The sequence below is a fragment of the Anomalospiza imberbis genome, chromosome 1, assembly GCF_031753505.1.
Source record: "Anomalospiza imberbis isolate Cuckoo-Finch-1a 21T00152 chromosome 1, ASM3175350v1, whole genome shotgun sequence".
NCBI lineage: Eukaryota > Metazoa > Chordata > Aves > Passeriformes > Viduidae > Anomalospiza > Anomalospiza imberbis.
This window is the reverse complement of record NC_089681.1, coordinates 121,623,245-121,633,000: the sequence shown is the minus strand read 5'-3', so window position 1 is coordinate 121,633,000 and position 9,756 is coordinate 121,623,245.

The window sequence follows — 9,756 nt, the reverse complement described above, 5'->3', positions numbered from 1 at the left end:
ATTTATACTTTAATCCTTTCTTGCACAGTGTTATTCCTATTTTTTTTTTATGAAAAACTGTTAATCCTTCTGGCCTGGAAAACAGGTCCCAGATCTGAGGAGTTTGCCTTTCAAGAGAGGTCCAAAGTAACCATCTGTTTGAAGGAAAGATAGCTGCTTATATCTCCTAGGCTGTTTTCAAGCCTCTGTACTGCAATCTGATTTTTTACAAGTGAATTTCATGAGGGTTGACACTTGAGAAGTATTAAAAACAAGGATAAATAATTCAGTTATGTGGATTTTTTTTTATTTTATCTACAGACTTTAGCAGGTGGAATCTTGGGGGTTTTTGTCTGTACTTTCTTCTGCAATTAAACATGCTTTTGTACTGATAGACAGGAAAAGTTGAAGCCTTTGCCCCAAATGTAATAGAAATAAGAATTCAGAAATTCTTTTTGAAGTTAAAAATGTAATTATTTTTAGTCTCCTAAGTGTATGGTTTTGTTTTGGATCAAATATGGACTTGCTTGGATAATATCAAAACAATTGTTCTTGTTGTATTTCCATCCTATGAGAATGAAAAAAAAAATCTCAAAACTGATAGGGATTCTATTTTCACATTGCAAGCCAGAGAGGCTGAGTAATCATAACAGCATTTTCTGGTTTATCCTGTTTATTTTCAGGAACCATTGAGATTCCTTTTCCAAGAATATGATAACTCAAAGATAAGCTTTTAATGATTTTAATCAGTGTTTTGTACATAAAAATAAACTTAAATGATGAAGAAATTATTTCTAAATCTCTGCTTAAAGATGAGCATAAAAAATGACATCAGTGTAAAGCAATTCTAGATTTATTATTTTTCTGCTGCCCTTCTCAGGCAGGGTATACTATTTCAGAAAGTCTGTAATACCGTTGGTATTCTTAGAGGAGCTGAGCCTCTGGCTAGCAATAGCAGCACTATTTACCTTTGGGAAAATAAAGGGTAGTAGTCATTATTTTGAGTGGGTACTGAAAAGCTTGACTGTAAATTTTTGCATTTGAGCACAGAAACTCTAGATGCTCAAGCAAATGCACCTTCAGTAGATTACGTAATCTCCAATGTGGTGTGCCTTATCTTGAAAACTGTTAGAGTGTCCCTCACCCCTGAATGTGTCAGTGCTAGGTATCACTTAATGCCTGAATGATCACTGAATGTCAAGGATAAAGATAAGGTATCATAAATTTAGGCAATTGTCAAGTTGTCCTAATTTGAACAGAAAATTTTCTGTTCTTGTTCAACTTCCTGCTGAGTTCATGGTTTGGTTTAGTTCATCACATTCTCATTTACCTGGTTCAACTGCTTACCATCACATCCACCCCCCTCCACGTAAAAATCCCAAGACTTCAGAAATCATGGTAATAGTAAAAAAAAATGAAACCAATCAACCAAAAAATACCCCCTCTCCCCTCCAAAAAAACCACTTCCTACCCACAAACCAAAACCAGCCAATAACAAAACTAAACCCCAAAACAACCAATCACCCAACAACCAAAGCAAAACAAAACATGAGAGTCAGGGACTCTTCTGTGAGAAACAATTTTAATGTTCCCTACACTGGTAGAAAAAAATAAATTAGATGTGCACAAAATCCTGCTCTCATATCAGATTCTCTTTTCACTCACTCAAATCACTTAAGAGCATGAGAAATTTATCTGCTTAGTCAGTGATGGAGGAAGGAAGCCCCAACACCCAAAACTGAGAGGAACTGCAGCAAGCCGACAGCAAAATTTAAGGCCTGCATCTGGCTGTCCTAGTCAGTAGGTCCCAGAGCAGTGCTTCTTTTCATGCTCCTCTGTGCAGTAAATCATTCTTGCTTCATTCTTACAGAAGAGGGCCTCCCAGTGTCACCTTAAGCGAGACAGTGGACGCTGCTGAGAAATCAGAATGGGAGCTCGGATGCTTTCAGGATGAGCAAAATAGGCTTTTGCTGTCCAGGTGTGGTTCAGATGGTAGGATGTTGAAGTCCTCTTGAGGCAGCCTGAGTTTTTAAGTGCTCAGTTCTTTAACGGGTTACTGATTTATAGTAAAAATGCTGAGCTCTGGATTAGGAGAAATGTTTCCTCTGGAGAGCCAAAGCTCACCCCTTTCTCCACAACTAGCCAAATATTTAAATAAACTTTGGATTCCACTCTGAGAGCAAGGCACATAAGATATCAGGCTTGCAAGGCCTTGTTTGCAGCTCCCCAAAGCTGATAAAGCTCAGAATCTAATGCCTTTTAATGCTGGTCTCACCAGTAGGATTTATCATTACACAGTCCTAAATTCAGCTTACTCTCAGTTTGAGTTCATATTCACCATCTCCAGTGGAGGATTGAAATGCAGACCTGTTGTCAAACTGGAGTTTACTAGCACAGCCAGGCTCAAGTGGAACTCCAGAGAAGTGGTTTGAGGACCTTGGAGTGCTTCCAGCTTCTCCTTGGCCGGATGAGCCGGGTTGGCGTCCCTCCAGGGCATCATGGTGGTGGCAGCCAGGCTGGCCAGCTGGAGGCAGCTATGAACCGTGCAGGCCACAGGGTCCAGCACACTTAAATCCATGCTGAGGCCTGTTCCTAATTTCTTGCTGATGAGCTGTCCAAAAAGTTAAGTAATCCAGCTAAACCAGTACTGAGCTCTTTCTCGGTAAGTAGTGTCGCTTCTGCGGTGACCCTCAGTGCAATCAGTGGGGCAGTCAATGTGGCACTTGAGGTTGTCATTTGGAAAAATACACTGGGTTGTTTTTTTTTAATCTTGTTTTTATTCTGTTTTCATTCTGTGTCTCAGAGCAGAAGGCAAGATGCCCACATTAGTGTTGCAAATCTTTGGACCATCTCTACAGATACTTGCAGACAGGGGAAAGTGAGCAGATCTCCCTGGCAGCCCCCTCACTGCTGGGCTGTGTGCATCCCAGCAAAAAGGACAATTTGGAATGACTTTGTCTTCTTAACTTTTTGCTAGTTTTCAACTTAGCAGAATGAAGAAAAAAGTTCTCCTGTATTTTTCCACCACAATTGCATTCCAATGAACCTATGGGTTATTCTAACATTCAGTATAATTTTCCTGACAAGTCACTGCTATTTCATACTTTTTATTTATTTACCTTTACTGGACCTGTATATTTTGAATTTGCCTTGTGCAAACTCATTATGTTGGATGAGCTGTCTCATGCAGGTTTATAGACTGAGAATAAACTTTGTGGTTGTCACACACTTTCAGTAGGAAATAATACATATGTTTATATGGAAAAGGATTTATAGTTCTTAGATTTATAAAGAGAACCCAAGTCTGCCAAGTTATGAAATTTTATTTGCAAATAAATGTTCTACTTAAGTGTTCTTAAGACATTAGTATAAACATTGGAAATGTAAATGCCAAAGATATGAGTGCCATCAAAGAAGGAGATTTTAAATTAAATTCTTAGCTCCCAAAAAAATGTGTTGTTTTCACAGAATGTCTTCTCTTTGCCAGTAAGCTGGGGGGCATCTGTAATGTTTCCATTCCTTGATATAACCAGCATATATCATGGAAGTCCCCAGAATGTGCATTTACTTGAAATCAAAAGTAAATGCTTCCAAAAAAAACTGCAGTGTTCAAACATGAACCTTTTTTGGGGGTTAAGAGCAGTGTATTTGAGGAAACCATTAAAAGGACTCATCTTAAAGGCTTGCAGGTATTGGAGACTATAAATGTAGGTGTCGTGAGGGGGAAGGATGGTGCAGTCTATCTTGTAGGAGTGTGCAGGCAAGGCAGCTGTGATTGCACTGACTGATGATGGAAATGGGCATTTTTCATTATTGGGTGCTAATGGAAAGGTGGGAAGAAAATGGCAAAAATCCCTATGTTTGTCCCTTTCCTTTTCTTATCCTTCAGAAGATCTGTACTTACAAAATTCATTTACTCTGATTGATCACTTCTGTGCCTGCACATCCACTTACTATTTTTTGCAGTGTTCAGGGCATTGCAGGTTAAGGCCCTGATTCTCATACTGACACCACTACAAAAATAGGTGCTAATCATTGGACTTGTCTGAGTGTTAGACTGCCATTACAAAAGAATCCTTATTTGAGACAGTTGTTTAGGTTTAACTTTAAACATAAATCTTAATCCAATTACTCTCAGTGGAGGCAGTTTCTTAAGCATACCTTTAAATATAGTCCTTGAAAGAGACATTAGTTTAGCATTTGAGAAGCTGAATCCCCAGGTACATGAACATACTGCCTTTTGTTCATAAAGCATGAGTATTTACTTTCAAACAGTCTTCAATTTTTTTTCTGTTTGTGCGATTTTCAAACCAAATATTGAATATAATACTGTAGAGCATTGGGGAGTCACAAGTGTATGACATAAAAAAAATAAATTGAGCACACAAAAAAATAGTTACAATGAAAGTGAAGAACTTAAAGATATGTTGAACAAGACTACATTAGTGGTATTTTTTTGTTTTGGTTTGATTTTGGATTTGTTTGGGGTTTTTTTATTTTGGGTGTTTTGTTTTGGGTTTTATTTTTGTCTGAAATTGAAGGCATGATGTGTCACTACATCATTGAACCCTTAAGCCCTTTTTCTAAGAGATTTTTTTTCCCAAATTTTCCAGTCTTGCAACAGAGATGCAACTGGATCCTTTGTATGTACACAATCTCATAATTGCAGCCATAGAATTACCACAGAGTTAAGACTGTTGCAACATTTTCTTGAAAGACAAATTGTGTCAAATTAATATTTATGTATCCTTGAAGCTGTTTTGTTGGATGCTCATTCTGGTTCCATTACTTGCCAAGAGACTATTGTGACTCAAGTACATAGCACAGACTCTGAAAAAGCTAACATGTATCCTAAGAAGGGGGAGAAAGGTCATTCCCTCTTGAGCAAACCATTTAGCATAAGGAAAGCATCTTTCCTTTGACAGATGGAAATGCAATCCCTGTGTAGTCCTTCAGCTTTGTTTGACGGCTGGCTTTGAAAGCTAGCAAGAGCAGAGGTCTGTTTGTGCCGAGCTAGGCATGGCTTTGAAGCAGTGTAGGTGTGCCTGTGCCACACAGTGTATTCCTGTACATGACTGCAGCGTGCAGGAGCACTGCATTTGTGTGTGTGTGTGCCTCTGTGTTCATGTTTGTCAGCCCCACCTCCCAGCATATGGCTGAGAAGCTCAGGTCAGGGGTGCCTCAGTAATTCAACTGCACCGTGACTCGCTCTGCATCTGGGTTCTGCAGAATTCCTTATGACACAGTGTAAACATTTTAAGATCCTAGGTATATATGCATCAGTGTTAAACTTGCCAGCCTGCAACAAATTCACACAGAAATCTATCTCTCCATTGATGGAAATCAGGGAAGGAGACAGATTCTGAAATATAAAGTAATTCATTATTTTCTTCATTACTCCTATGGGTAAAATAGGCTGTTTATCTGACAAGAAACTGGGGAGAGAAAGCTGAGACAGTATGGAATTGTATTCAATTTTAATATCCTTGTAGAATCAAGATTAGTTCAAAGCAATCAAGGAGAGATGAGGACTCTTAGCCTACTAGCTGTTGGTCCAATGTAATTTTGGTAAGGCAGGGATGAATGGGATAAGAAGTTAAAGATACTGAATACTGACATAGCTCCTATGCTCAAGACAGAAAGATTAAGTTTATATGGGAAATTTTAAAGGATTTAGAAGATAAGTTGTATATGTATATGTATATGTATATGTATATGGTCTTGAAATCTGCCCTGCAGTGAGGGATTTTAAGAAGCTAACCCAAGAGAAGATTAAGAAATTACCTGATTCTAATTTGTCCTAGGCTCTTTAATTTAACATACAATAGCATAGTGAGAGCCAGTGCCTGGGAAATCTGCAGAGAAACAAATTAAAGTGGGAAAGTTTGTGGTCATTGGAATAAGGGAGGTGATAGATTACATGTCTTAATGGAAAAGTGTATGTTGCTTTGAAAGATGTTATATGATTTATAAAAGGATTGTCACATTAAGTATGCTGTCTTGTGCTACACAGAAGGAAAAGTTAATCATAAAATCCATTCAGGTGTTTCTTCAGGTATATCTAAATGTACAAACTCAACAGTTTTCTTTATAGTTTTATACATTATTTTTACAAGCATAAAATAGAAGCAAAACAATCCATTGCATAAATATGATCATGCAGAATCCCATGCCTTTTAGATCCAGAACCCTTGGACCATTTCAAGATCTCTGCTGCTCCCATCATAGTGTGAGTATTAATATTAACCTACTGTTCTTCACGTGTAATAGTTAAAAAAGTAGCTCTGGCACACACTTTTCCAGGGTGCTACATAGTTAATAAATATTCCTCAAAAATATTAGCTGTCAACATTCCTAGAGTTTATTCCTGGATTTAGGGTGGAAGACAGCAAGGATACCAGTAATGTAGCAAACCAGAGGAATTTGTCAATCTCACTGTTTGCAATCTCACTGTAAAATGAAGGTAATGATCATTGTTTCCTTTCTCTGGGCAAGAAAGGTAAGAACTGATTCAATGTTAAACACTTCAAAGGATACAGCAGCATTTTAACAGAAGAGAAGAGATAAGGGTAGATAGAAGACACAGTCTTCTAGCTTGAACCGGCATGAAGTGGGAGGGAGAGAAAATAGGGTTCACATAATGGTGTGGGAGAGGAGCTGAACAAGTTTGTGGTCCTGGTAACATAATTTGATTTGTCTCACACTAGCTACTACCCATGGGACTCAGGAAAGAAGGTAGGAAATCCTAATGGTTTTTAGATATTTTTTAATGTGTGTATGATTTCCTAAGGGTGCAGAAGGAAGTTGTGTTGACTTCTATACCTGGTTTATATCAGCAGAATTATATGCAGCTTTTCAGTTGTGTTTATGGTGCCCCTTCATCCCTCCCATGCATAATGTGCATGTTGCCATTGCACATTATGCCAGTTCACGTAAGCAGCTATTTTCAATATGCAGATTAAGTTATTTTTAATTAATGTACGTGGTCAAACTGTTCAAAATGCCATAACTGCCATATTTTTAGAAAGACACATTTTGGAGTTTATGGCAGGAATTTAAATGCATTTCATAGAGACCTCTGGGAAAACAAAACAAAACAAAACAAACGTTCTGCTGGATATGAAGCAAAAGTGGAATGATGTGGAAGTCGCTATAGCAGCCTGCTATGACTTGTGGTTAAAAAACATAAAGGATACCTTGCAGCAAATCAAATGCAATGTAAGGAGAAAAAACATTGCATTGCCACTTCTGTATATGCTGGGAGCTCATTTGAGGGGACCACACAGCAATAGTGAGGATGCTCTGCACAGCTAATTGTTTGCTCTCTGGCAGAAGTAGATGTGTATATGCTGTGTCTTCAGTGTTTTTTGGACTGTTTTGATGAGAGGTGGCAACAGACATCCTGGTGCAGTCCTCTGGACTTTTTGCTCCAAGTCAAAGCTGCTTCTTTCAGTAGCAGAGCGACAATTTCATAGCCAAGCAAGTCTCTCCAGGCACACACCTTCTGCTGAAATCCCAGCTACTGATTAATCTCAGGCCCTTTTCCTTCCTTCAAAACATCAAGTTGCATTCTCATAATTTTATAATTAGCAGTAAAAAGGCCTTTCTGAGCAAGCTTCCCAGGGCCATTTAGAGCTCCTTAGGCCGATGATACTAAACTACAATGGGTTTAGCATCTTTACTCCAATCAAATTATGTTTTACCAAAAATATTCTGGGGTTTTTTTTGGGGTTTTTTTGTTTTGTTTTGTTTTTTTGTTGTTTTTTTTTTTCTGCCCCCTGGCAACTCCAAGTCTGTCTGGTTAGCACTTGTACAAGTTCTAAAAATATTCCTCAAAATCTGTCTCCAGATGCATGTACAACAGCTTTGGTTGTACATATTGGTTATTTATGTTGGAGGTTTATGGTGAAGCTAAAGACATCACTTCGATAAAGAAAAGGAAAGCTAGATAGAATCATTTTAGGCAGGAAATTATGCAGTAATATCTACAATGATATGGTAGTCTAATACCAGTCTGCTTTTAGTTATTTCTAAGCATTTAATTGTAAAAGGTTAACTCCTTAACCTTCCTGGGAATGGGATCTGAAAGGATTAAAAATGGCTTAAACCATGAGACTCTCATTTCACTGCATCTTTAAAATCACACCGTCAGGGAAATTTTTTTGATATAATCATGACTATTTGTGATTATGGCTTAATGTATATCAATTTCCTATTGAATGTGGTTTTTTTTGCTGTTTTTCATACCTCTCCAGACCATCTGAAGGGATATTCATATGTCCTAATACAAAAATATACTGAAGATTGTGCAAGACAGAGATTTAAAACATATTATACCCACTGTTTTGTACAGTTTGCAATAAACACTGCTGATTGTTGTAAATTCAAAATGTGTGTGTTTCTCATCAGCTGTGGCTCAATGAAATGCAAAGTACAGCATAAAATACAGCCTAAGGCATTATAGCATGCATCAAGGACTTACCAATTAAGTCCTCTGCACAAAGTTCACTAAGTTCCTTCAGGAAGAGTGTTGCTTGACCTAGTAAATAACAGCTGAATATCTCAGAGAAAATCTAAGCCATCATCTGATTTTACAGCAGCATGAATCAGACAACTGTGTCAACAGCAATACATGTTTCATCCTATTTAGATTGAAAAGGACTTGTGTGCCCAACCTTCAAGTTCTTGGTGAAGTTACACTGGCTGGTCACATTCTGAAAAGTGAAAATTTTGTTTTTCATGCAGTTGGATAAGTGGAATTAATGTCCTTTCATCTGTACCAGTAACAACAACAACAAAAAAAACCAGAGAACCTTTCCATTACAGTTGAATTCTGTATGCAATTATGGAAGAAAACCATTAAACAAAGTGAAACTTTTCCCAGAATTCTCCTCCCACATACACATATTGTGGTAATTTACTCTGGATTCTGATCCTCTTTTTATGTCTCAAGTAGAAGCACTCTTTGTCACATTTGTTCTCAAGTCTTTTTAATTCCAGATTTGCGTTTTCAAGGCTTTTATTTATGTAGGGACAAGCAAGTTTTTCTACATTCTACAAGCTTGGCACCAAAAGAATGACAAAACACCTAACAATTGAATTTGGGGCCCAGATCTTTTCTTCCAGCACCTCTGTGAGCAGACATGATGTGGTGGTATTTCATAATTTACAGCTGGGCTTCAAACATTATGAGCTTAGAAAATGTATCTTCCTTTCCTTTCCAAAATAGGAGGAAGTGGCTGTTGTACTGCACTACTGTGTTGGATATAGAAGAATCACCTATGTCCCTGCACTATCCCATACTCTCACTAACGTGCCAGGAAATTAGGTGTTTGTGATAAATAACTGGGTGGTGTTATGGTCAATAGTTCATGTCATTCCTGAGCAGATTCTGAACTGCACCTCCAAACTGCTCCAGCATCTGAAGCCACCATTCCTTGTCCTGAGATGTTACAAGAGACTCTGGTGGACTGTGATAGTATAGTTGTGATGATAGTATAGTTGTGAGCCAGGTAGTTTCAAGGTGGATTTTGAGTAATATTTTAATTTACTCTTGATTTTATCTGGCCCTTGTTTTTTTTCTGAGACAACGAGGGAAGGAAAGTTACAGAACTGCTTCCCCAGGTTGTATGTTCAATGTGCATTTTTCAACATATGTGAATCTCTGCATCCGTTTACACCATGGTCCTGCCTTGGCAGGCATGTTGTTCCAGAGTTGCAGCAAAAATGCTCCCATAAAGGGCCTATACTGGGGACCAATTTATCTCATGCTTCCTG